We start from the raw sequence: 26,928 nt of genomic DNA, 5'->3' as shown, positions 1-26,928 counted from the left end.
GATGTATGGTCGAATCCGGCAGTTTAAATAACCAGCTTTAATAGAGGATGGTAAGTCTGGAGTGCTAAATGTCAGAATGATGGATCTTGTTGGAGTAAGATTTCCATCTTTTTTCGTCATGATCCGTTTTACATTTACTACTTTCTGACTGCTGAGTTCTTGGAGTAGTTCTTCTTCGGAGACTGTAATTAGGTCCCACTCGCTGATGACACCTTTTGATAAATTTAGAGTTTTGTGGGGAGTAATTTCTACTGTCAACCCACCAAATGTTGTTGTTTTTAACAGCCGCTCAGAATGTTTAGAGGTGGCTGTTTCAATCAGAAGGTCTCCGGATTGCAGTCTTTTAACCATTTTTGGTGATCCAGCAATTGACTCCAAGATTTTCTGAATTAAGAATGGTGACAACTTACCCACAGGTTGGGCAGATAGGGAATGGATCACCAGGAAGTTTGGGCAATCGTCATGACATTCTGCTTCTCTTCGCAGTCTTTTAGGTTGACTTGAGTCATGGTCAGGTTTAGAATCTTCCGCTCTTGAGCTCAAAGGCTCTAAGTTTGGATAATGATTTTTATCCATGATCGCTCCTTTTTGCCCTGGGGGTTTGCCTTTACCACCCAGGTTACCGGCCCCGCCACGGGGAGGCAGGAGCAGTGCCGCTTGGTGGCCAAGCGTAGAGTTAGTAAGTTAGTACGGCTAGCTAAATTAAAGAAAAAGGTACTTGCCTTCTTCTGGGCTCTCTTCTTAGTGTTTTTAAGTAAGTAGAGCTACTTAACAGAAAATTTTAATTCTAAGAGAAAAACAAGGAAAACTCTGTCACTTGGAGGAAAATCGCTTTATACACACGCAAGAATCGCTTGGCCACGGAAACGCTTGGCACCCGGGGCCACCTTGTATGCGATAAGCTCATAATCCCTACTGAGTTTTGCAGAAGCAGACCCCCAGTTTTGGGTGGTCATAATCTCATGATTATGATTTATTACAATAGAAGTATAATCCTTTTCATAGTCGAAATATAACAGTTAAATTGAGAGTGATTAAAAATTACAAACAAAATTATAACTTTGATAATTGGATCAGGACCTTGTGATCCATTATGAGACCGTGGATCACTAAATCCTAATTGCGTTCAGGCAATCGTCGTGGGAGTGGGTGCAGCTGGTATGTGTGGCTAGTTGAATGATTAGCATGGAGATCCATGAGCCTGAGAACGTACTTTCTGTTTGGGCGATTAGTAGCAAATTTCGTAAAGTCATCAATTTTGCCATCAATTTACTGGGCTAATTCGCGCTTCTGATACTGGAGAAAGTGATTTGATAAGGGAAGGCGAGATTGAAGAGAGATCAGGTTGTTAGGGCATCTCTGAACCAAGAGAGTGGAATCCTCCAAACAGACAGAAAGATTCTAGAACGAGGGTGGATGTGATGAGGTCAATCAACATCTTTGCCATAATGACGAATCGTTTTTCCTCTATAAGAGAAAAAAACCTAAGGTGCCTAGGGCCAGGGGTTACCACTGTAGTATGGACCTAGAGCAAAAACCTATGTTTGTGGATTGTTCATTAAGGAGCCATAAATCTGCGTTGTTGTCGTCAGTGCTGCCGATGCCCAAATCTCAGCAGCATAACGTAGTAGGGTTAGGGATGAGGGAGAAGTCTTCGCATATTTCCTTGTTGTTCCTTATCAGTGACATAATGTAGATGGTGTTTTTCTCTCCACTTAAGGAATACAGCACGAATGAGGAGTTGGTAAATATGATGGTTGGATCTCAGCTTGGTGTGGAAGATATTCCCTAAATTTGAGTGAATGAGTATAGCAGAAACCAAGGCTTTCCCGAGCACGGGAGAAATGGATACTGGGTCTTTCTTGAGAAAGCAGACAATGCATTCTCACTTTGCTGCTTTCATATCAAAAATTATGTTTCCAAATTTTAGTATATCTAGTCTTTGAGTTACGAATGGGAAAATCATGTCAGCAAACAAGAAGCCAGAGAGAAATCCTCCCTCTCCTCGTAGACCCCTACAGATATGTATTCAGCTACACTTCATTATTGTCACGAAGGGCAGTCCAGTAATATTTACCTAACTAAATTCAGAGAGGAGGGATGAGAAGTACAGTAAATCTGAATCTCCACCAATGTAGACGTGGTCTTCAAGCAATGGTAGGATAGAAGGTGGTCGAACTGACAGAAAGTTCTTTTCCCTCAAATGTTAAGAGGATGCTGTGATCAGAAGATTGGTAACAGTTAACCTGTATGGTAGTGAGAAGTCAATTTGGGAAGGAGCATCTGGACGTATATGCTTTGTGCACGCAGGAAAGTGAATCCTCCCGAAGGCATGACAAATTGGATTGTCTGAAGCGCTTTTCACTTGTTCGCTTTCGGAAGTTTGGATGGGCTTCATGGTAAGTCTTCCACTGGTGAGGAAAAATGAGTTGAACGAGCACAGCATTGAAATGTATATTCGTTTAAAGATGATTACCCTAAAATTTAAGGAACTCCTTTTGCCTGTATTTATAAAGGCAACAAATCTTTTCTGAGCAACTATAGTCTCGAGGATTATCGTTAATTCTTTGGCGAGGATCCCTGAAACCACTGTATTTCACCAGTCGGGAGGCTCTTGAAAGGTAAATTCCCTCTTGAAAACAGTACTCGTACTCTTACCAACTTTATATCTTTCAATGTTTGTCTCAAGATGAGTAACACAGTTGATAGGATTGCCGTCATCCCCACACCAGGTGGAAGACCCGAGTTCGAGTTCGAATCCGGTCGATGACGTGAGGAATTTTTATGGGCTTTTTCCAACGTGGCTGAGTTAGACGGTCTCAGGAGAGGGTAGCATGGTTTTTTCCTCCCGGAAACTAGGGTTTTTCTCCAGCAAAACAGAAAATATATCTCAAAACACACAGTTTACAGACAATATACCCGGAACAATATGGCCTTAGTCGCTGATGCTCATAACACCCTGCTACTATTACATCTCAAGATGGCACTCGATAATAGACTTAAATTCTCTTTGGCCTTTGATCTCTTCATTTAGATTTAATTTGATTAAAGTTAACTGATTAGAGATTTGTGATTTAGCTCTACGTTGCCTTTATGATTTTTTAACCTTTCCTTAAGTACATTGAGACTTCAGAGGACTAGAACTTTAATTGTGAACATCCTGTATTTATAGAATTTCATTTTTAATGGACACTGTAGTAGTAAATTTTAGATTGCCTATGATGGAGTCACTCCAGTTAGAGGAAGGGGGGAAAAGGGGAATAAAAACATGTCGAATACATCAAATATCACTGAAAAGTTTTGATTTTTTTTTTTTTCGAGCAGAGAGAGAGAGAGAGAGAGAGGAGGCATATGCCATTGTTTATGCCATGGATTTTCAGAGAAATCGAAAACTATTTCGATAAAGTCAATTATCACAAGTTATCCGACACCAATGTTTACTTCCATATACCAACTGCACACAGAGACCAGCAGACGATGAGGAAAGAAAGAAATGCGCTACGTCGTCTGCTTTCTCATGTTTAATCTATAGTGGTGTTTCAATTGATTTTTATCGTTAGAATTCCAGACGAAATTCGAGAAAAGAGGGAGCCACCATAGAAAAATTTTGTTTGACATAAAACAGTGAAAAATGATTCGTGTGAGTTTTGGCGCGTTGCCTGGAATCAGAGGAATGTGTCCAAATGGATTATCAACCTGCCAGTAATTATTTTCGGTTTTTTTTTTTTTTTTTTAATTTTCAGCATGGGTGAGAGTGTATGGGGAAGGAAATGACAAATGAAAAGGAAGAGTAGGGTAATAACCGCAGGTCTTCTGTGGAATGTCATTTTCTGATCCCATTAGAATATGGAATTCCATTAAGAATTTATTTTAACAAAAGCATTCGTGACGTCATTAAGTCACGTGATATTCAGCGTTTGGAAGACTTTAAAAATCGTATTTTTACACATGATTTTGATTTGATTCTTTATTTCGCAGTACCTTATAAAGCAAACAATCTTTTGGAGCTTTTATTTGATTATTAGGATTCAAGGGTCGATCAATAAGTAATGGCTCTTGAGAGACAAAGGTAATTGAGTAAGCATCATGAAGTTTATATTATTAAGACATAAACATGCTAAAATAAAACTTTCTGTCTATTAGAACTCTGAAGTTATTACAGTCAAACTGATGTCCGTTTTCACCAACTGGTGATTGGAGTTTCTGGTGATTGGATTTTTTCAAGTCAGGAAAAAACTCAGCTGGCCGGACTCGTGAAAACCTGGGGAAAGTATACCAACAAGACACTATTGAAAAAGCAATGTTCGTAGATGGCTTGCGTGTTTTAAAGGAGGAGGAGAAGTCACTGATATTTGTAATCAGCCAAGGAGCAAGAGATCAAAGATTTTGGATGAAATTATTCAAAAAGACAGGGCAATAACCATATGATGCAAGTACTAGAGTTTTCAGAGAGAAGTGTATTAACCATTTTAGATAAATTAGATTATAGAAAAATATGCTACAAATGAGTGCAAAAGTTGTTAACAAGATATTCACCCTTATTCTAAATTATGACCTTTATTCAAATTACAAATCCATCAGAAAACTCGGATTTTCAGATCATCACAAAAGATAATGAATAAATAAATTCTGTTTATACTGCGGGACGACCACAATCAGAGGAATTCACAAGACAGAGAGAATACAAGAAACAGCACCGAATTTAGCGGTCATGGGCCTGAACCCGGTCACCCAAAGCACGTGTACTTGGGTACTTCTATAAATATAAGAAGATATTGCCAAACACTTGATAAGCTTAATAGGGCTATAAAAAAAAAAAAAGGAAGGCTCTAACAGAGGCAGCAAATCACAATACACCATGATAATGGGCCAAACATATGACTCAGATGAAAATTGCAGAAGTACGTTGGCGAATTTTGCGTCATCCTTCATTTAGTGCGGACATGGCTTCATCTGATTTTCTTCTATTTGGATATATGCAGAGATCTTCACGGAAAACAGTTGGCTGATGAGGAGCTTAAAAAGACAATGACCAGTTGGCTTCAACAGCATGGTCCATCCATTTACCACAGTGCATATGTGAGTTGAAAAGAACGGTGATAAAAATGAATTGATAAACAGGATGGATATGTAGAATAATGTATGCGTGCTTCTCAGTGTTTGTTTAATAAATGACAAATTCCCACGCTCTGTATGTTGTCTTTATACTTTTATGCCCAATGAACCATTATTTATGGATCGAACTTTGTATATACTGTTCTAAATATAATATAGCCATAAATAAAAATACACCGTCCAGTCAAAACATATGGAAGCTCCAAACACTGGATCTGTCGATCCATGTAATCCCATAGATGTTCTATGGAATTCATATCCTGAGGATTCGGCGGACAAGGTAGCGTCAGTTGTTCAATGAACAACTCTCGAACAATACCAGCAACGTGGCAGAGCAAATTATCCTACTGGAACACACCTGTGCCATCCGGGAAGACAGTCGCCATGAAGGAGTGCCTGATCAGCCACTGGATAGGTAGTTTTTAGCATTCAGAGTGCAGTCTAGGAGTATGAGCGCTCCAAGAGATTTCTAGGAAAACATCCCCAATACCAACACACTGCCACCAGCAGTCTGTTTCTGTTGGACCAGGACATCGGAGTGATTCCTATCCACAGTTTCGATGTACTCTCCATCTACCGTCCACATGACATAGCAAGAAACGGGATTCATCGGAAAAGTCAACTTTTTTCCGGTCGTCACTGGTCCAATGATACTTCAGATGCAAACTTTGGGGGTCGTTGGCAATAGGTACCTTGAACGGGCGTGGATCGTGGTCTTAGAAACACCGCTGTCGTCACCTGGTTAAAGTCCATAGTCAGCCGTTCCACTGTTTCCGTCTACTAGCTCGCACAAGGCAGGACAGCTTATGTTCACCACGACCATCGATGAGGCTTGCTCTATCCACCACTCCGTCCACACTTGGAACACCTTAAATACAGCACTTCGCGAACAGTCCAGAAGATTCGCAGTTTCCGTAATACAGTACTTCAATGATTCAGCTGGCAATCATCCCTTTTTTCAAATTTATCGGTGTGCGACCAGTCAGGGAGAAATGGCCCATTGCTAAAACACAATGGAATGGTCATATTGTTTTGAATGGACAGTGTATATATATATATATATATATATATATATATATATATATATATATATATATATATAAGTAAATAGGAGTAATTAATCTTACATCTTAAAAGAAAAATATAAAAAAATATTTAATGGCCCTTAAAATACAGTCAGAATATTTCATGTTTATACGTGCTAGGACAGTATTATCATACAGTGACTATAATTTGTTAAGGTAGTGCAACCTACACTATCTTAGCAAAAGTATTGGAACTAGGGGTAACCAGTCCCAGCTTGAGGAGGATAGTCCCGATTTGCAAATGCAAAATATAAAAAAAATACGCAGGTCACTGCACTGCACATGCGCCCTTTTGTTTGATGGGGTCAGATATTCTCAGTTTCTCTCTTCAAAGTTTATGACAGCTGTTTCTCAGGGAATATCCATAAGAGCCTTCGGCTTGTTATCTTTTCTTCCTTCCTGTTGATTTTCCCATTTTTGTAGCGTAGTATAAATGAACGTATTACTACTATAATAACTACAGTATTATAGAAAAGCGCAGCGGAATAGGCTAAATTCACCAGGGTTAGCTGCACACATCTTGTAGAATTAGCCTTTGCGCAGACACGTGTATATTGCATTACAAACCCCCTTCAATTTCTTCAATTTTTACGTACAAAACGCATTATCTAAATTCGATCGAATGTTGGTGAGCGCGGGTAAGTTACTCTCGTACACTACCGCCGATCACGTGATTCTATATATTTTTCATCCCGCGTTCCCAAGAGCATTTCCAGCACGGTCCTGCGAAAATGATTGTGTTTGTGCAGCTATTTTGCAAAGAAGCTCTTTCATATTTCCCCGCTCTGCGCTCCTTTGTTTTCGCGTCTTAGGTATATAGATCGCCGTATACCTAAGACGATATAGTTGCTATGGTGATTGCTATCGTTTGTAAATTACCGTCGAGTGGATATCTTTTGGAAAGCGGGTTGTAATTTGAAGTTTGGAAAGACGTCTGCTTAAAAAAAAAAAAAAAAAAAAGAACTGATATTCTTTCCCCGCTAATCGCCCATTTCAAACCAAAACAAAACCGTCCTGTTCCGCCATTTTTTTTTTTTTTTTTTTTTTAATAATAATGCTCGAGATGTTTGTTGACGAGTTGTCGACCAAGAGAATATTTCCAGTCTAACGAAGAACGTAGTTTACCAAACAATATGACGTATGGGTACACACAATACCCATAATATTGCCAAAAGTATCCGGACACCCTTGAGTTTGAGAAAAATGAACTATGGGCAGAATCAAGAGGTTGTAATGGATTATTTCGATTATAGAAAATCATTTCATTATCTCGATTACAGTCATATCATTCAAATGATTTATTCGATTATATCATTCGGATTATAACAAAGGAAGTAAGCAAACCCTTAGTCATAATTATGAGAGCATCCTTGGACTCAGGCGAGGTCTCCACAGACTAGAAATGTGCAAATGTATCCCCAATTCACAAAGGGTGACACGAGTAATTACAGACCTGTTTGTTTAATTTCTGTTCCAGGGAAATTAATGGAGTCACTGGTTAAAGATGCATTGCAGGATCATCTAGACAAGACTGCAGCAATAATTCAGACACAGCAGTGACCTGAGTTTCTTAAGGGGAAATCTTGTTTAACCAATTTGACTGGATACTATGATGTAGTCACAGAAGAACGGCAAGTTACTACAATGGATAAAAGCATGGTTGAGTGGGAGAAGACTGAGAATGGTAATCAATGGACTCTGCTCTTCGTGGACTAATGTTATTAGTGGAGTTCCCCAGTTATATTTATCAATGATATTGATGAAGGTATATCAGGCTTAATGTCGAGGTTTGCAGATGATACAAAGGTTGGCAGAATTGTTAATGACAGTAATGGCAGTGTGCTACTGCAGCAGGATCTAGAAAATTTGGACAGATGAGCTGAGAAATGACAACTGAAGTTTAACATTGACAAATGCAAAGTACTGCATATGGGTAGAAGTAACCCCAGAGAAATGTACCAACTGTGTGGTACTACACTTAAGGTGGTAGAAAATGAAAAAGACCTGGGAGTAATTGTGCAGTCAGATTGAAGTTTTCTGAACATTACAGATAGGCTACCAGAGCAGCTCATGTGGTCTCGTCAATGATATACAGGAATTTTGCTAGCAGGGATAAAGAGGTGATTATCCCTTTGTATATGGGAATTGGTCAGGCCACGCATTGAGTATTGCATACTCAAGGCGTCGAAGGATGTAGAGTTGCTTTTAGAAGGATGTAGAATTGCTAGAACGAGTACAGAGAAGGGCAACACGATTAGTGAGGGGGGGGGGGAACAAAGGGGTGCTCTTACCAAGAAATGCCTAAGTTCTGCAAATTGCCGCGTCTGGAGACTATGGAACCTGCGAGGTGATCTGATTGAGGTGTATAAGGCTTTGAATGGGTTGAGCACGCTGAATTCTGATGGAATCCTTCCACTTGTTCAGATTACGAACCTGAGGGAGGCATAGGTTCAAATTGAGGAAAGACCGTTGTAGAATAGATGTGCGGAAGTTTGTCTTTTGCCTAGATTGTTGATTGTTGGAACAAACTTCCATCTGTCGTTGTGGAAGTTGAGCTTAAATAAATGGAGCAAATGGCTGATGCTGTAAAGCTATGAGCTTGCTTTCTTGCACCATATTCCTCTACTAATCCTGATACTAATGCTAACATTTGATAATTTCATTCGAATGTTATCATCCGAATACAGAATATATTCTGTACTCGAATATATGCTGTAATAATCGTTACGATAGTAACGAAATACAGCTGATGAGTCGAGGACTTTAAGCTTAGCAGTTTCGAACAGGGAGTCATCATAAGACGCTTTATTATCAATCAATTTGTTCGTACGATTATGTCAAAAGTAAACTAGCTCGACTGCGAATGACGTAATCACCAAAAAAAAAAAAAAAAAAGCCTCGTAGTATCACTTCATTTCAAATTTAATCAAAATAACATGAAAGCATTCACCGTCTATTTCATTTCCTACAGTTGCCCAATTTGAGTAATTAGCGCCCTCTGTTGGCACATCTAGTTAGAATCATCTAATCAAATAGTTCAATGTAATTGAAGCGTGTCAGCTAAGGTCTAGCCCAAGTTATTAGAACGGTACGACCTCTTTTATCCTTTGCCGTTTCGCACGCTGTCAGATCAGGATTTCTGTCCGCTAAATGGCTTATCGGACTTGCAGCCCGCAGCAGACACGCTGTGCCAACGGTGAATAACGTCGTTTCTTGTTCCTCTATGCGTTTCTCTCCCCTTTGAGACCAATTCCAGGGAAGGCTTCCGGGATTCTCTTGTTGTTTCCTGCCCACCTAGCGATAGTAATTAGTGACTCTTTGTTATCTGCCGATGCCTAAGGAGATTTTCCGTCACTCTACGGACCTATCTCAGTTACTGGTCCCTCCACTGCAGTCCTAATACATACGGTTAAGCGTATCGATACAGTTCACCTGGTGTGGGCGCATAAATGAATGAAAGAAATGAAGCCCGATTCAATATCCTCAATCCTGGCAGTGAAGAGTGGGATAAATTGGATTCCAGAGAGGTCGCAAAATGAAGGCAAGGAAAGATATTTAAGCTCCAGTCTTCCCGCAGACAATTTTCATTTCTCTGTAATAAGTGTAACACGGAATATCCAGACCCTCCATGTTTGGCTAGTTTTCTGTATACGCAATTTACCATAATGGAATAATCTGGTCACGAAGAAGGTACCATAAACTCGGTTTTTTCCCCCCTTTTCTCGTTTAAAACGTTCCACTTTAAAAGGATTTCCAGCAGAAGTTCTTGTCTGTTCTGCAATCGACATTTTATTCGCTTAATATGTTTTTACCAATTCGCACACTGGTCTTTGATATATCACTACGGGGGCTGTTTGTAAAGTAAGGTAGCGATGATTTTGCGATAGACATCGCACCTTCCCCAACAAGTGAAATTTAGCCTGCATAAAGACACATTGGTAACGTTTCTTTTCTCGTTCACATAAGGCTGCCCTACTTGAAAGAGACGAACTGCGTGCACTTAAGTCGATTTTTTGCATGACAAGGAACGAAGTCCAAAAGAAAAAAATCCTTAACAACTGCAAGGCGTGTATAGTCACGTGTCTAAGTAACAAATCTGTTTTCGATGTAATGAGTTCAATCAAGGCCGAACATACCTTTCAAGCGAACTACACTGCCTTCAATGCATGATGACGATTAGTGTTACGAATACGCATTTTCATCTACCACACGGTTCTGATCTTGGCACATTATGGCCTTTAGAATCTCACACACAACCTGACTGTACGCATTCTGACTTTCATCTGTTCGGGCTGTTTACCCCGGGGCCCCAAGCTGGTTATCAATGCTCCTGTAAGCAGCACTTACTTCTTGGGACAAAGTATAATTTATTTAAATACGGTAAATCCTCCATCTCAACAACGAGTTGCCGGGTATTGAATTGCTTGAATTGTTTGCAAGTTAATGTTCATTATGCAAATTTGGATATTTTAAATATCTTTCATCAGAAGAAGCCTAATACCTTTTTTGTTTCATTATTATTCTGTAAATTTTGTTTTATGTAGTTAACTAGAGGGCGCGGCTGTGCCCGGATTTAATGCCAGTAGATTCCCGCACCTCACACAAAATATCACAACTGCACACATTGACTGAAACTTTTTAAAGGAATTTATAGAGCTGAATAAGCCGAATTTATATGTGTTCACATATAAATCTTAACGATCTTGGTACCATAAGGGTTAGGAAGAGTTTTCAGTGATCATTGGCATTAGTCGAGGCACATGATGCAAGAAACAAGCTTATACAGCATCAGCCAAAAAAAAAAAAAAAAAAACCTTCTCGTTTCACCCATCCATTCACTCCAAAAGTTTGTCTACTTCAAAGTCGTATTTGATGTAGACAAACGGATTTTCCGATTCGCACACTGGTAGCTGGACCAGTATTCAAAACATGATATTGAGATTGTCTTCCACATTCACCTGGCGGGGGAATCTGGAAATATATTCAAACACAAAATCTTTAGTTTTAATCATATCGTCTACGGCAGGGTGAGAATGCATTGGCATTTATCACGCAAGTTCCTTATTGACAAGACGCCAGATACGTACGGGTATGGCGAAATTGTACTGATAAACTTTAGACTTTGGATATCGTGGATGTGTCTATTCTGGATAAAGGAGCATTTTAGCGACGCTAATCTCTGGCACTGTGTAACAATTATGCCTAGATTTTGAAAGGAAAAAAAAAAAAGGAGTACTCAAACGATGAAGTTTTTAATCAATTCAAAGTGATAATTGCATTACACTTGTACAATGTAAATATAATCATTGGATGGTGATATCTTGAAGAAAATACCAGATATTGATTATTTAATGCAATGTCAGCACAGGACGACCGACGAATCCTCTTGTGCTGACATTTATCTGATGGTTCCAGAACCAATGCGATGGGTACAATACAATCCTGTAACTGTTGCTAACACTCAACTACAGTTCCAATCCAATCCGTCGATCGGCATTCCAAAGACATTGTCCTATCTTAGAAGACAAGCATTTGAACTTTTACATACACGGCTGATCAACAAGCACTACATTTGGGAGAAAAACAAAACCGTTTCAAGGTCACTCACTGGGCCTCCCACTCCATAAGGCCTAGCGAGTGACCTTGTACCGACTGTTGTTTTTCCCCCGCTATAACACCTACCACTTAAACAAAATAACCCATCATACACCTCCAAAATCATCTATATTAAATCCAACCCACTCACCCACCAAATATTAGGGTTATACTAACAAGCCAAAATATATACAAAAAATAAAATTAAATAAAAGCAATAGATCCCCATCAGGTAATCCCGTGTGGTTCTAAACGAACAGGGTCATCTAAAATTACTCAACACTGACTAATGCCATTAGGACTAAATAAAAAAAAAAAAATCAGAAAAAATTGGGCTAAAGGAAAGAATGCGTTGAACTGTATAAAAAAAAAAGAAGAAAAACAAGCTATTTTAAAACTTGTATATTAATGATTACTGAGTACAAAAAAATGCCCTTATCACTTCATTAGATATTACAAAAGGGGGAAGGGGAAAAAAGAAAAGAAAAACACTCCCCGAAGTACTCTCCTGGAGAGAATGCAGGAAAAAAATTAGAAGACAAATAACTTTGAGGAACGAAGTCTAAAATAGAAATTGCTACCATACCTCACGACTAACCGCTTCTGTTAGACAGTATATTACGTTCTGAAGACCTCCCTGTTAGGGAGGTCTTCAAAACCCAATATATTCTTGTAACCTCCACGACGACTAGCTTGAGTGGCATCCGCTATCACAAGGTGAGGTAAAATCAATATAATCAAAAGCCTTTCATTAATTCCTGGTGTTTTCGAACAGATAAGAGTGGCATCACACATGGTTGGTATATATAAACGGCACAGGTGTTCCAGTTATTACTTTCCTTTACAAATTAATAGAAGTCACGGTAAACTAATCTAGAAACTTCTTTAAATACGGAAAACTTTTACGTCTGCGCTTTTCAAGAAAAAAATAAAATAAAAATTAAGTCCAGCAGACGCAACTAATTTATGCACCGCATTACTTTACAACCTATTTCATGTCACGAACTCCACGTGACAATCTGTCACGCGCACCGCGTGGAAACTGGGCACGAATTAACCACGTCATTAATCACGGCCATATCGTACTTTGCCGAGCTATTCAAAGTTAAAGGAATGTCAGTTACGACATTGAGACTGTTGACTAAAATCGAAATTATTAGAACGTTCGAAAGCACCTGAAAATGATAAAACTGTTGTCACATTGAACCATCGAAGTGGGAAATCTTAACCTGAAAATTAATTATAATTTTCACACGCACAAACTTCTCATTTCCGGTACAAAAGATGGACTTCCGGAAACTTATAGTAATAATTTATTCTCGTAATACATCGTTTGCTGAATTCTCAATTTTATATGACCTCTACGACATAATGGCATGCAGTAATGCCCACCGTCTGCAGTGTTTTTGTTTTTTTATTTTTTTTTTCTGCATGCTATAAATTTTTTTATTCTGTTTTCTTCCCTTTATTTTAATTTTGATGCCGAAGGAATAGTAAATCACAAGTGAGAGGGGTTTATTTTTTTTTTTCAGTTAGGCTAAACGCAATTAATAAATTTAAATTTATTTTATTTACTAAATATATATTTATTATTACATAATAATATATATATATATATATAAATAAATTCACAAAACAAAATAGCTGTTTAGTGTTACGCCACGCGCGCTTCTTAAATTTACAGACAGCGTGTGCACAGCGCCACCTTAAGATTACTCTTAATTTCTTAATTCTCAATTATTCTTAATTTTGATTTACAAAGAAATACATAAATACTACATAATACATACTTAAATACACAACATGGTTATTATTCATACCTGTAAATGATCTTTGATTAATAATTATCTAATTATCCGTTTTGTGATTTATTCAGTATTACTGCAGAAGAAATATGTATTTTATTTTCGTATTTTTGGTTATGCTTTTCTATAATTATTAATTCACTTTTAATTAAACAGAATATTGCGCCTAATTACACAGTCATGAGAAAGAACTATTATTTTTAATACCAACTTTATTGTGATTTCTTCTTATCGTTTGCATTAAAATTGGGCCACAGAGACCCGGTTACTTGAAATTTTCAAACCAAACTAATAAAACGTGAAGGAATGTTAATGCCTTTACATTCCCTTTGATCATTTATTTGCATCTAAATAATGCTTTCGAAATCAGAAAGGTATTAATAATAAAAAATAAAATAAAAGCCTTTGCTCTGTTATGCACGCAGCCATTTTGACAACTACGTTAGTCGATAGAAACTTCTTTGTCAGTACCAGCCAGCTTCATCACCCTCCCCCTTGGTTTTTACTATAATTTTTTCCTTCATGAAGCAGGTGTGGATTGAACACAACTGGTCTTCGTGGCAGCCGTTGAGAACAGCTACACATAAATCAAGTTTTAAGTTTTTGTATTTCACTTGACCTTAGAGATCAAGGCTATCTATTGTTTGCTTAAAGAAAAACAGAATTATGTAAGTGGGTGGGCGTGTTTTCTAAGACATAAGCACTTTTAAGATAATTACTCTGATTACTTTTTACATGCGAATATATCGATTAAATTTAAAATACGCATGTATTTGTAATAAGACATCAAGATACGTGATATCTTTCTCGTATTCCTCAACAAACGCTTTCACACATTTGGTCTGCTGGATGGTTGCATTGTCATGTTAAAAGTTCCCTTGTTCGTAAAGTTAAACATACAACATTTCCGGGTATACCTGATCCGAAATGATGTTCAGATATTCTCGGGACTTCACGCTGACCTTTAATAGAATTTGGGGACCAAGGTTATGCCACGAGAGCACGCCCCATTGCACCTCTTCCATCAGCCTTGAAGGCTAGGTTCCAGTGCTTCTTGTGGTTTCCTCCATATGCACTCTTCCATTGGTCATGAAAAGCGCAAATCGGAAGGTATCAGATCATATGAATTGTCTCCAGCCCTCCTGCATCCATCCTTGAGTTCTTGGCACCAACTCAGTCGCATTTTCGGGTTGGTATCCGAGTTCAGTGAATATCGCTTATTCCCATTACCACCATTGCACCTCTTCCATCAGCCTTGAAGGCTAGGTTCCAGTGCTTCTTGTGGTTTCCTCCATATGCACTCTTCCATTGGTCATAAAAAGCGCAAATCGGAAGGTGTCGGATTATATGAATTGTCTCCAGCCCTCCTGCATCCATCCTTGAGTTTTTTGCACCAACTCAGTCTTATTTTCGGTTGGTATCCGAGTTCAGTGAATATCGCTCACTCTTAGTGCGTTTTTTTTTTGGGATTTTTGCCGCAATAAATGCAGAGGTTAATTATTCTGTGGTTTGGCTTCAATTACAATGGCAATCATAATCAAATGATGATAATCAATTATTCTTTGAGCAGTCGACAAGTGTAGCCTTGCTCTCTGCTGTAGCATCTGCTAGAGCAGTGCTCCTGTCCGTCCTCATTGAACTGATTTTAGCACTGGTTGGATCGCACAAATTTAACAGCGCTTCCCTGCAAAAACACACACCATGTGACCTCTTCGATTTACATATTTCTGCAACGATTTGCAATAGAACAGACCTCCACTTTCCTAATAAAGTGTCCAGGATCTCTGAAAACAATTTCATAGAATTCTGCAGACTTGAGACTGATTTCTACAACAGAGGTGCGAGGGTAGATTCTGTGCGATGAAGCCTGTGATTATGAAGTGATCCGGGTTTCGCTTAACTCCAATTGACTGAGGGTTCCATTCGTATGTTGACAGTTACCATTTACTCTTCTCTGACACGTCTCAATTCCTTGCAGATGACGTTGTTTGATCAAATGATTCCATCCGTCCAGTATCACGGAAACGGGAATAACTGTGATCATGATGGCATATTGGGATAGTATGGCATCTTCATTAACGACCGTATTGCTCATGTGTTAGATGAAGATGCTTTGACTGCCCAGAGGAACAAACAAAAGATCTCTCATCCCAAAGTGTGACATTTTAGGGATATTGTTGACTGTGATTTCTTGTTATGAATTACATAACCTATCCGCGTTGCAGGAATTCGTAGAAACAGAAATTATCCAAATAATGGAGTGGCCAATGAGTCGTAGGTCATATATCCCATTGAACCAGTGGCGAAATTGGCACACCAGCAGGTCTACACTGAAACCTCTGGAGTAAGGCGTTGATATGGTATAGTTAACATATGGTATAGTCTGATAACACACAGATATTCTGTGTGTTATCACAGAATATCTCCCTAAAATCCACTCATGCACACCTTCTCGATGGTAAGCCCTGTTATGTCACCTAGGTGGCAACAAACGTGTAGAGTGGCTCTCTTCAAGACGCCTGATCAGCGTGAAGAGGAAAAGACCAAACCGTCCAGCACATGGCAGCACAACGAAACAAATGTCCCTCAGTCCCCAGCGGCTTTCACTCCCCCTCTTACGGCAGCGAGAGGATCACAGTGGAAGCAGAGGGTGCTAAGAATCTCTGGGTACGACCAGGCTGCCACGCACAGAAACTGAACTTGGCTTGTTACAACGTAAGATCGTTCATCGGTAAAGACAGGATATTAGAGCTGGAAAAGGAATTAGAAAATGTGAATTGGAATATCATCGGTTAGGCTGAAACCAGAAGAAGAAATAAATCACTTGTAAGCTTATCAAGTGGAAATCTGTGCACCAATGGAAACAATAAAAGGAGCGTAGGTGGAGTTGGCTTTCTGGTCCATAAAAAACAACATTTTGGATTTCAAAAGTACATCACCAAGGGTGTCAAGACTACTACTCAGGATTTCTAAGAGGTACAAGCTAAAGGTTATAATGATTTATGCACCAACATCGAGCCATGATGATGAAGAGGTTGAAGAAATGTACACCGAAATTGAGAGTCTTCTAGATGAGCAGAAAACCCACTACACTATCATTATGGGGGACTTCAATGCTAAGGTTGGAAAGAGACAAAACAGCACAGAAAGGTGAACTATAGGAAATTTTGGAATTGGTGAAAGAAATTAAAGAGGTAAAAGACTTGTGGAATTTTCAGAATCTAGAGGATTGTCAGTAATGAACACTTTTTTCAAGAAAAGGGTGAACAGAAAGTGGACATGGAAGAGCCCAAATGGATTAACAACTAATGAAATCGACTTCATCCTCATTAACAGAAGATATATCGTGAATGATCTTACCATCCTGAACAAAGTAAATGTTGGAAGCGATCACAGAATGGTAAGATGCACACTTGATATAGATGTTAGAAAAGAAAGGAAAAAACTGAATCGAGTAAATAATACGAAGGTCTTGGAGATTACAGAAGAGAAGAAAAAGCAGGATGTACTGGAACTTAAGAACAAGTTTGAGCTTGTGCAGACGGCTCAGGACCAAAATATCGACGAGGAATATTACAACTTTCTGAAAGTGATAAAGCCCAAGAAACCTATAGGTAAAAAGAAATCCAAAGAAGGAAAAATCAGTCAAGAAACACTTGTCATGATGAATCGAAGACGACAAATGAAGAGCAAGATAAACACTGACAAGGAGAAAATTGAGTATACTGAGTTATGCAAAGCAATTAGAAAGCGACTCAGAGAGGACAGGAGAAGATTTAACACAAGAAAAGTAGAACAAGCATTAAGGGAAGACAGAGGATTTAAATCAGCAGCCATCAGCAGTAATACAGAAAGACAAATGATACTGAAACTGAAAAATAGCGATGATGTACTTATAAACAGCAGAGAAGGCATAATTCAAATAGCAGAAGACTACTATAGAGAATTATAGAAGGAGCGAAGGAATGATGCCAGCAGTGGGGAAGATGGATCGCAAATAACACATACGATATACCCGATATCCTTCCTTCCTGATGAGGTAGAACATGCGTTGAAGAAAATGAAGAATCAGAAAGTCCGGAGGAAGATGAAGTTATTGTAGAGTTGTTAAAATTGGGAGGAAGAGACATAACACAAAAACTGGCAAGACTCTTCACAAAATGCATTAGAAAAAGTATGATGCCTAAGGAGTGGAATAATGCAATCATAGTTTTGCTGCATAAGAAAGGAGATAAATCAGAAATTGGAAATTATAGACCAATTAGCTTGTTATCTCACATCTACAAGTTGTTCACAAGGGTCATTACTAACAGACTAGAAAGAATACTTGATGAGAATCAACCGAAAGAGCAAGCTGGCTTTATGACAGGATTCTCAACTATGGATCACCTTCACGTAATGTCACAGCTAATGGAGAAGACAAATGAATATAAAACACCATTATGCCTGGCATTTGTGGATTATGAAAAGGCATTTGACTCCATACAGCATAAGGCAATGTTTCGGGCACTGGAAAGACAAGGCATAGATACCCCATATATTATGATTTTGAAGAAAATATATCAGAACGCTACCTCCTTTATTAGACTAGACAAAGACAGTAGTAAATTTAAAACTGAGAAAGGAGTTCGACAGGGCGACACAATATCTCCGAAGCTGTTTACTGCTGCTCTTGAGGAAGCTTTCAGAAGATTAGACTTGTCGCAGAAAGGAGTCAATGTGAATGGAGAGTACCTAAACCATTTACGATTTGCAGTTGACATTGTGGTCATAAGCCACGATCCCAAAGATTAGAGGAAAATCTTAATCAGTTATGCAGAACTAGTAAGGATTTTGGACTAAAGATGAGTATGACTAAAAGAAAAGTAATGATGAACAAGTATGCCATAGAAAGGGATATAATGATTGAAGGAGCAGTAATTGAAAATGTGGAGTCATATACATATCTGGGACAAGTCATCAGCTGTAATAATGATAAATGGCTGGAAGTCAAGAGAAGAATAAATTTTGGATGGATAGCATTCAGGAAATATAGTCACATTCTGAGCAGCAATATCCCAATTTGTATGAAACTTAAAATAATGAACCAATGTATACTACCCACCATGACTTATGGATGTGAAACTTGGGGTCTCACCAAAAGAATGGAACAGAAGCTGAGAACGACACAGCGAAGAATGGAACGAATTATATTGGGAATCAGACTGTTAGATAAGAAGAGAAACACATGGATTACGCAGCAAACTCAAGTAAAATACATTCTTATCAAAACTAAAGAACTAAAATGGTCTTAGACAGGACACATAGCTCGAACACATGATAACAGATGGACTAAGAGAATAACAGAATGGTACCCAAGAGGAGCTAGAAGAAAACCTGGAAGACAACGACGGAGATGGATAGATGAAATTCATGAGTTTGTGGGTAGTAAATGGATGGCCATTGCACAAAATAGAAGGAACTGGAAAGTTGCTGTAGAGGCCTTCGTCCTGCAGTGAATTGAAAATGGCTGATGATGATGATGATGGTATAGTTGTTTCCGTTCAATAAGAAGATCGTTTGGAAATCTCCTGGGAGGGGGCCTCATCATTAATAGTTCTTATTGTTATTTAAATCCATTTATTTTATTTACGCTGCTGCATTTATCATATATGGAATAATAATTATTTATTTATTTGTCATTCTAGGATATACGAACAATTTCGCATAAAGATGGTAAAATGGACAGCAATCCAGAAATAAAAAAAATAATGCTAGATACACTTTTACATATATAACTAAATTTTCTAGGAAAATTTAAATTATGATGTTTAATATCCCATGCCGCATCACCAATTGAAACTAGAGACCAAATCACAACATAATAAAAGGAAGGAAGTCCATGTAGATGGATGCAATATAACTTTCACACCTGTCGGCTGCTTCTATAGACTTTCTGGAACTAACAGGCATATTGATTTCTCCGTAACTGAACACCCCAATTCCTACACGGCTATTTTCTCTTCCGTCCATTGACGACTGATTGCACCGATGAGCATTCACTTCGGTGGCTTTCCAATTTAATCAGGAATGACTGAACTCTGACCTTTGAAATCTTCCATCCTCTTTTCTGTAGTTTGTAAGGTCACTCCAAAGAAATAAGTCTCCAGTAATTTTAGTATAATCAATGAGTCATATTTTAGTATACACCATGGAAAACAAATATAGTATCAGAAAATCTCCATACATTCTTGCGGAGTGATAATGCATACAGATGGTAAGCTGAATTTAGACGGCGTCTGAAGAGATTCATAACAGTGATTTCACAGTTATTCACAACAGTCTTGCGAAAATGGTACCAAAATTTAAACTTACCACCGTATAATGTATTGTAGTTCTATATGGTGGCCTCTCAAATTATTAACGATATTGCATAAGTTTTCATTATTAATAGCAATTATACATACTAGCCAAAAACATATGAGTCTTTATTCAGTATAAAATCAGGGCACTTTTTTTTTTTTTTTCTTTTTGTTCAAATAATAGCAAATGTGCAGCACGGCATGGATTCTATAAGTTGCAAACATCGCGTAGGAACGATAAAGTTTAAGGAAGGGGACTTCGTTGCTGTCACACACTCTCGATAGGATTCAGATCAGATGAATGTGAGGGCAGAGAAGAAGGTGGAAATCCATGTCATGTGCTCCGATCCATTCTTCCACGACTCTTTGTTGCATTGTCATCCATAAGGTGGCCATCACCTTCAGGATAAAAGTGTAACGTTGCAGGATGCCGTAGATCTGAGGCAAAATTCAAGTACTCCTGGATGACATTTGACCTTCAACTGCTATCATCAGACCCAGTCAGTGCCAACATAATATTTCCCATACCATGATTATCATCATCAGCTATTTTCAATTCACTGCAGGATGAAGGCCTCCCCAGCAACTTTCCAGTTCATTCTGTTTGTGGGTAGTAAATGGCCGTCCATTTATTACCCACAAACTCATGAATTTCATCTGTCCATCTCCGTTGTTGTCTTCCAGGTTTTCTTCTAGCTCCTCTTGGGTACCATTCGGTTATTTTCTTAGTCCATTGTCATCGTGTCTTCGAGCTATGTGTCCTGCCCAAGACCATTTTAGTCCTTTAGTTTGGAGGTGGTATCATACCATGATGCCACCTCCAAATGCTTGGGTTATCTTAACAAGGAAAGCAGAGTCCATAGCTTCTCCAGGTTCTCGCCACACTCTCTACCTACCATCAGTGTAAAACAAAGTGTATCGTGATTCCTTTGACTACATGACTTTCTTCCATTGTTCTACTGCCCAATCACGACGTTCTCGGCACCACTGCAAGCGGATTTTTCTGTTTTTCTCTGAAACAAGTGGCTTCCGAATAGGCAGGAAACTGCCAATACTCAGTTTCTTCAATTACCTGTGCATGGTACGGTTAAATAGGGCAGTTCTGGGCTTGGCTAAATTCTTGTCATTTGCTGCACATTGGATGTCCTATTTTTCTGTACAGTCCTCCTTAGAGTACAACGCATCGCTCTTGAAGTATTGTTTTTCTGCCACATTTACGCATTTCAGATGTGAAAGAACTGCTTTCTTTCCATCATTAAAAACCTTCATGAATCATGGTTTCTGCTAAACGTGCACCCACGATATGACTATCTTTAAAGTCTGATAGATCATGAGTTTTTCCCATTCTGGCTTCAAGTTACTGCAGTCGAGCAGCCTGTGCAATCTTTATACTGAACGAGGCAAGAGGTCATTATCCCAGTGACAGTTTTCTTTGCATCTATTTGCATTTCTTCTGTCTGTGACTGCCTTGATACAAAGGTTCGTATTTTTTTGGCCAGCGTGTGAATATTATCAGCGTAATTAGTGTTTCATTTATTTATATCTTTAACTATATTTCATGCGTATACGTTTTCAACATGCAGAATAAAATTTTAACGGGAAATACATTGCATAATTAAATACTAGCACTCATGATGTCAAGTTAATATAAACATTTTAATGCTGCTAACAAACAAAAAGTTTAAATCAAGATTTCAAACTTTTAAGTTGTTCTAATACTTCGTAGTGTAAGATTTAGGGGTGTAAGCAGGCGGGGATATCAAGAGGAATATTCCATTTCAAAAATCTTCAAATCTTTTAATCTTCAAAAGCTTAAAACCAAATTCACATTGCAGTTGATATGCAAATAAATCCACGTGTCTCAATTCCATGTTTGTATATTACTAAAACAGGGAGTTGAGTTCTCCCAGGTGTTTCAAAAATCCTTGATTATCATTGGTCCTTTTCACTGGATCATAACCTCTCTCTGTTGCCCAGTAAAACACGTCATTTTCCCTCAGATAAACACGTGTGTTGTCCACTGTAACTGGCATTCATCCAGGCGTGTTATCGCACAGGGCTGTTCCGACTATCAGTACACAGCTACCTTCCTTTTCCACCGCTACACAATTCCCTTTCTCCATGTAAAACTCTCCGGGTACCAGCGTAGTTAAATGGAAACAGCCAGGACACTCAACTCATACCGATGCTCAAAAGTGCACTAAACAATTTCCACGGAGAGTATATTCGACTGGATTTTTGACCTTTTTTTTTATTATTATTATTAATTTTTTTTCTTTCGTGTGTGTGTGTGTGTTGGCGCAACAAAGTCTGTCAAACATCTGGTACCGGTAGCCATTGAAAAGAAGGCGCCATACAGGCACTTTTACCTGCTTTCCGGGACACTGATGAAACCGAGTGTAAAGTAAGTCCCCTGTTTTCTCTCCGGCGCCCGTTGCTGACGCCTGGCTTGCTTGCTTCGCGCGTGCTTGCTTGGTCGAAACACTAACGCACATGGTTCTTTCTCCATCTATAGGAGGAAACGCCTATCCAGCGACTGTCTGCTATTGATCCGAGTCGACTCTCCCTGTCTCGTTCACCCCCTCGGTTCCCTCGAAGGGGTGGCAAGCTGAGTGTGCTCACTACAAGCGTTTACTGGAGAGAAGTGGCATTCGCCGTCATGGGGTGAGTATAGCTGTTGAATCTTGATGATTTCCCCCTTTTTTTTAATTTTAAACCATTATTATTCTTGTAATTTTTGTATTTAATGGTGTTTATCTATTGAGATGGAGTCTATATGCTTGTATATTTTACACTGGATCCCTTAAAAGCAGAAGGCGCGGTAAACAGGGTATCGATTAGCGGGAAGCTTCAACACCACGTTGTTACATGTCCTTGTAAGCCTCGTTAGGGTTAACAGGACACAAGGTTTGTCACCAATGGTTATTTCGTTAATCTTTCAAGTTAGTTTTTGAAGACAGTTCGGAAACAGAACTGGGGCTCGTGTGCATTAGTGTTATGTGCTGGTTGGACGTTATTTTGATTGCATATATTCAAAAAAAAATTATACACATTTAATACCAAATAGATTCAATTGCTTTCAAAATTGAATTTCTTTTAACCCGTCGAGTCTGACAGTACTATCCTCAACAAACAACGCCGGTTTTCTTCTAGAAATTATTTCATTAAACCCTTCTAATAAAAAATCTTTTTTCTACGTTTTTTTCCATTTTACTTTGTTCTTTGGAAACTACACTTACAGAACTCTCAATTAAAGAATAAAACCAAAATTACATAGTGCAGGTGATGGCTCCAAAAATTCTTTGGGGGGAGGCTTTAGCGCCCTCAGAACCCCCCTCCCCCAAACTGCGCTCGCCTATACATAGCTCTATGGAATGATTCAACTGAATATACAGTCCAATTCGATAAATGAAAGGAAGCAGAGAGGAGAGATTTGAGAAGTTCCCATAACATTTGACTTATGTAATTAGGGACTTAAGATCTCAAGATTTTCAAGCATGAAATTATCATACTTCAGGAACTTGCTAGGATTGATAGAATATTCTAAAGATCATAAATTTTATTTTATCTCCATATTTTCTGTGCTTAAACCGAAAGTCGATGAATTAAGATTATAAATATTAGACAATATTTCAAAATCACCATTCCTAGTCATATATACAATTGTAGCTTTAATACGAGGGTAGCAATCCACTCCAAGCGTAGGTAGAGCCTCCATTAAAACTGTGGATCTAAGCTCTTTTTTTATTTTTAAACGCCATTACCTAATAGTGGCCTTGGTATTGTAGTGAATCACGGGTTTATTGTGCGAAATTAGCTTAGCCCTCCGACTTGTAGCGCATGGTGGCAAAGCTATTACGTCATCATGTGCGTGACATAATGATGGCGTTGGATGGTTGGACAAGTTAGCAAATTTTAAATTGCTCACGTAGTTTTTTATTATCTTTTCTAATTTAACTCTTTGATATTATTTTTACATCAACCATTTTTTTTTTTTTTTTCATGCGGTTAAAATATCAGTTGTGATCGTAAATTGTGGCCATATTTTAACCCTTTATTTACGTCTGCCAGGGGGAAATTTATTTTATTGTCGTTTGGCAACCAACCAAAGAAAAATTTAACAAATAAAATATTTCGAAAAATACCTGAATTTATAAATACGTTTTCTAATTTTACTTTAACGAATTTTAAATATATATTAAATCATTCTGAATTAAGTGAATTTCTTTTTGGTCCTTTCAGTTATGAAAAAGCCTTCACTAAGGTTGAAATGTTGGTAGACAGTTACCTTTTTTGTAGGCTTTTAAGAGGTTTTGTAATTATCACAGTTTGTTCATCCAAACAGGAAAACGTTTGTAAGAAAATAAAACTGAAAATATCACATTTTCAGCGACACCACTGATACAAAAAATATTTTACCATTATTATTTTTTATATAAATTTTATAACACGTAAATAGACTCGGACTCAATGTGAAATGTATATTACTGTACAAATTCAATTTTGGCATGCGATTACTATACTAAAATTATATTGAATCTCTTTTTTTTTCATTAATTTCATATAAAACTGAAGGTTCTCACATATTGCTTTTGTAATATTAATACTTATGGAAGATCTTGGTTTACGCTTCGTGGAACATCGATATAGTATTGTTTTTGGTACGCCATCAAAGTTAGGAAATACTGCGTTAAATTGGCATGCGAATCTTGAATCAGAACCACCTTAATCCAGGTTTACACAGGAATTTCTTCACCGTTCTAATGTGACATTTTCAATGTATCGCACAAAGAATGTCATTACTTTTCTCCGAGTTTGAGAGTGAGTGAGACATTCTTTCTACAGGTAATGTGTACGGTGACTTTCAATGGTAGAATCTTATACATATTTTATCTTGCTCGTGCGTGCTTATTACACTAAACTTGGGCATTCTACCAGATGTTCTCCCTTTACCCCCCTTCCCGACATCATTCAGTATTTATTGAATAGCCAAGTACATGGATTTAGCATCGCTTTTGATTTTGCCTTAAGCATCTTATTAAATTCTAACTTGAGGGATTCGGAATGGTGAAGAAACTTTATTTAACGTATCTGTCGCAAGATGCACAGAGAGCCATCTAGTTTTTCTCCTTTTTTTTTTTATTTAGTTAAATGGTCTCTGTAGATCTTTGATCTCCGTGTTCTTCACAGTGAATCTAACGATTTCGCAGCCACTTGAAATAAAGTATCTGGACACTATCCAATTTTTTTTCCCCTAGCTGAAATAGTAAAAGAAGATAGATGGCACTGTACTCGTTCTTTAATACTGTTGTAATTCTTCCAGTAATGGTGTTCTTGTTTCTCTATTAAGGTATAACAGCTTTTTGCGAATGTACTTTGCTGAAAGCTAATAGGATTTGTGCTTACGCATGTCAGGATTAAGTCCGTTGTTTTATGTGGTCATTTATGAGGCCTCTTTGTTTTTTTTTTTTTGCTACATAGACGAAGAGCAAAAAGACATCCATTCATACAGGTATTTAACAAAGGGGAGTCTGTTTGACATGATTCAAAGAGACTTCCCCCTTGATTTTAAGTACGTTTTCAGAATTAAAATGTACTTGAAAAATAGGGAGCATTTAGTGAATATAACGTGGGATTTAAGAATTCTACAAAATAGAAACTTTGCTTTCAAGTTAAAACCCTGCCTTGGTTATTGCTACCCTCTCATGGTACAACCAAAACTGCATTAGCAAGATGAACTGGGGAAATTGCAGTTTTTTGAATATCTACGTACAACACCGTAAACGTTAGATTCTTGTGAATCCAAAATCACAAACAGGGACATCCAGTTGGTAGGCTTCGTATTAGGGGTTGATTTTGCTCACCTATTGCTGAAGAAAAACGAGTAGAATTTTCATGGATAGAAGTGGTCTTTATATTAACCGGTGTTCAAAAATTAAGTTACGGCTATTAAATCTGGGATATCAAGAAAAATGGCTAGATATTTAATGGAATCTCTAATATTTTCGTGAAGAGAAACATTATAAAACTCATTACTTCCCAATACTGAGGTGCCAGTCCTGCACAATTCAGACGTTGAATAAGATTGTGATCATCCTAACAGCCCGAGGGCTCTCACGAGTTCTGTTTACGGTCCGGAACATGCAAATCAGGAAGTTTCATGTAAACCTCCTGATCTTTAACCCCAGGGGCTCACATCTGGTGCGTATGAGCTTGGCACACCCAGTGTCATGAGCTGGATATCATCATTCATCTCTTTCCTTGGTGATTCCCTTCTATTTCTTACTCTTGTTCGTTCTCTCTCTGAGGGTTACTCAGATTTTTTTTTTTTTTTGGTTGGTGCAGAAAAAGCCTCAGGCTTCCTTGCGCCATATGGCTAATGAATGATAATAATATGTGAAATTTCGTCTGAAAATTCAGGCAATACGTTTAAAAAAAAAAAAAAAAAAAAAAAATATATATATATATATATATATACACACTGGTGTGCAAAATTTAAGAACCAGTCGGGGTTTTCGCCTGTAGCTTCTTATAGGAGTGGCCTGGATATGGGAAAAGCATACCAAAGGAACCTTCTAAGGTATAGAAATAATGAAGGAAGCAAAACGGTACAGAGGAACTTTATTCAAAAATGGCAACATAGCACTGGCTGCCGTGATACAGATGCATCACTGCCAAAGATGAACAAAGGAAAGTGGTGGTCCTCAGTAGGAGATATGGCCACCCCTAATGTTGATGCAGGCTTTGCACCGCCTGTCCATACTTAGAACAGTGTTGTTGATAAGTTCTTGCAGTAACATCGTCCATTTCTCTGTCAGCGCCATCTTCAGCTGGTGAACATTTTCTAGTGTGTGTGGACGTGCTGCTAGGCGTCTTCCCAGAACCTCCCATATACGTTCGATGGGATTTAGATTGATGGAACGGGAAGGCCAATCCATACGAACAATGTCCTCACTTTCCAAAAGCATATCAACTGCTGCAGTGCGA

At 38.3% G+C, this 26,928-nt stretch overlaps 1 protein-coding gene across 2 annotated transcripts in view; it reads left to right on the top strand.

Annotated features, from left to right (window-relative positions):
- The window catches only part of LOC150088917 (FYVE, RhoGEF and PH domain-containing protein 2-like), a 227,575-nt gene that overhangs the window by 11,334 nt on the left and 189,313 nt on the right, over positions 1-26,928 (top strand). Inside the window, exons 1-2 of one of the 2 annotated variants that reach the window (XM_090369722.1) lie at positions 22,216-22,345; positions 22,457-22,605. The gene's annotated coding sequence lies outside the window, so the exon portion shown is untranslated. Of the gene's footprint in view, positions 1-22,215; positions 22,346-22,456; positions 22,606-26,928 lie in introns of those variants that run through there. The other variant, XM_090369723.1, reaches the window with a different exon arrangement.

Source organism: Mastigoproctus giganteus, chromosome 3 (genome assembly GCF_048544385.1).
Source record: "Mastigoproctus giganteus isolate SK-2022 chromosome 3, ASM4854438v1, whole genome shotgun sequence".
NCBI lineage: Eukaryota > Metazoa > Arthropoda > Arachnida > Uropygi > Thelyphonidae > Mastigoproctus > Mastigoproctus giganteus.
Note: the sequence above shows the minus strand (reverse complement) of the source record. Positions and strands in the feature narration are given on the sequence as shown.